The sequence below is a fragment of the Schistocerca americana genome, unplaced genomic scaffold (genome assembly GCF_021461395.2).
Source record: "Schistocerca americana isolate TAMUIC-IGC-003095 unplaced genomic scaffold, iqSchAmer2.1 HiC_scaffold_47, whole genome shotgun sequence".
Lineage (NCBI taxonomy): Eukaryota > Metazoa > Arthropoda > Insecta > Orthoptera > Acrididae > Schistocerca > Schistocerca americana.
Genome location: NW_025726203.1, coordinates 940,001 through 942,500, shown reverse-complemented (window position 1 = coordinate 942,500; position 2,500 = coordinate 940,001).

Below are 2,500 nucleotides of genomic sequence, written 5' to 3'. Positions count from 1 at the left end.
AGTAGCAAACTATGTTGCGGGGGTTGCAGTTAGGCAACACTACACTAATTTAACGCGTCGTATGACAATTACAGAGCAGGTTAAGGCCCAACATGTGTTGGGTTAAGGCCCAACGTGTGTTGGGTTAAGGCCCAACGTGTGTTGGGTTAAGGCCCAACGTGTGTTGGGTTAAGGCCCAACGTGTGTTGGGTTAAGGCCCAACGTGTGTTGGGTTAAGGCCCAACGTGTGTTGGGTTAAGGCCCAACGTGTGTTGGGTTAAGGCCCAACGTGTGTTGGGTTAAGGCCCAACGTGTGTTGGGTTAAGGCCCAACGTGTGTTGGGTTAAGGCCCAACGTGTGTTGGGTTAAGGCCCAACGTGTGTTGGGTTAAGGCCCAACGTGTGTTGGGTTAAGGCCCAACGTGTGTTGGGTTACGGCGCAATATAGGTTACATTGCGGCGCAATATAGGTTACATTGCGGCGCAATATAGGTTACATTGCGGCGCAATATAGGTTACATTGCGGCGCAATATAGGTTACATTGCGGCGCAATATAGGTTACATTGCGGCGCAATATAGGTTACATTGAGGCGCAATATAGGTTACATTGAGGCGCAATATAGGTTACATTGAGGCGCAATATAGGTTACATTGAGGCGCAATATAGGTTACATTGAGGCGCAATATAGGTTACATTGAGGCGCAATATAGGTTACATTGAGGCGCAATATAGGTTACATTGAGGCGCAATATAGGTTACATTGAGGCGCAATATAGGTTACATTGAGGCGCAATATAGGTTAGGTTAAGGCGCAATATAGGTTAGGTTAAGGCGCAATATAGGTTAGGTTAAGGTACGACATAGGTTAGGTTAAGGTACGACATAGGTTAGGTTAAGGTACGACATAGGTTAGGTTAAGGTACGACATAGGTTAGGTTAAGGTACGACATAGGTTAGGTTACGGTACGACATAGGTTAGGTTACGGTACGACATAGGTTAGGTTACGGTACGACATAGGTTAGGTTACGGTACGACATAGGTTAGGTTACGGTACGACATAGGTTAGGTTACGGTACGACATAGGTTAGGTTACGGTACGACATAGGTTAGGTTACGGTACGACATAGGTTAGGTTACGGTACGACATAGGTTAGGTTACGGTACGACATAGGTTAGGTTACGGTACGACATAGGTTAGGTTACGGTACGACATAGGTTAGGTTACGGTACGACATAGGTTAGGTTACGGTACGACATAGGTTAGGTTACGGTACGACATAGGTTAGGTTACGGTACGACATAGGTTAGGTTACGGTACGACATAGGTTAGGTTACGGTACGACATAGGTTAGGTTACGGTACGACATAGGTTAGGTTACGGTACGACATAGGTTAGGTTACGGTACGACATAGGTTAGGTTACGGTACGACATAGGTTAGGTTACGGTACGACATAGGTTAGGTTACGGTACGATATAGGTTAGGTTACGGTACGATATAGGTTAGGTTACGGTACACATTGTTGTAAGGAAAGGTTTAATGGGGGGGGGGGGGGGGGCGGCCGGTTTGTTGATTGTGATTATAGTAAGTGGATGCCTGCGGCATCATCTGATTTGCCACGTCAGGATGCACCTTTGGCTCATGACAGGCGGCGCTCTCATTCCATGCTTGTGGCAGACGTGTGTCTTTCATTCCTGCCATTGTTTGTGTGCTGTGAGAGGAGGCAGTATTGTGATGTTGGGTGCACCCCTGTGTAGGACATGTGTGGGTGTTGGTGGCTTGGCTGAGCAATGGTGGTTGTCGGGAGGGTGGGATATTCTGTTTTCTGAGTGGACCTCCCAGTCTGGTTATGACAGTGTGGATTGTCTAATGTGGCGGAGAGGATGCACTGGGTGTTGTTCCATGCTGGTGCTTACATATTGTCTGTGTGCGTGTTACAGGCAGAGAGTAGTGCGTGATAAGAGCGTGTGGCTGACGTGTGGTTGTGATTGTGAGCAGAGTCTTTCAGTATGTATACGGACAGTTGTATATATTATCTGTATTCTGATGGCTCTATCTATTACTAATCAGCGCCGTGTATACGTTTCATGTGGTTCCCGTCGACACTGTTGTATCTCTGTACATTAGTGACACGGCGAGCGCGCTATGTAGTTACTCGTCTCGGCAGCTTCCACCGGTGTATGGCAAATGATTATGAGCAATGAGTCTAGTCGTCAATACCGATAGTGTGACGTCACATGTCTGGGGTGGGGGACGCTGCGCCCTTCCGGTGGGTCATGGCCTAGCAAGACTCTCCCCACGCAGGGGGGCTTGGACTGTCATTAACTCTTCCGAGTAATATACTTGCCGTACGTTTTTGCGACTGCGAGTGCAACGCCCACCGGTGCCGACATGGATGGAGCGCCTCCTAGCTGACCGCTCAGAGAGCAACGCGATCGCGTCTCTAGCTCGTAACTGGTACAGCTCGCAGCTCATGTATAGGGACAGCGGGAATGTCGCATATTGGAGATAACTCTTCA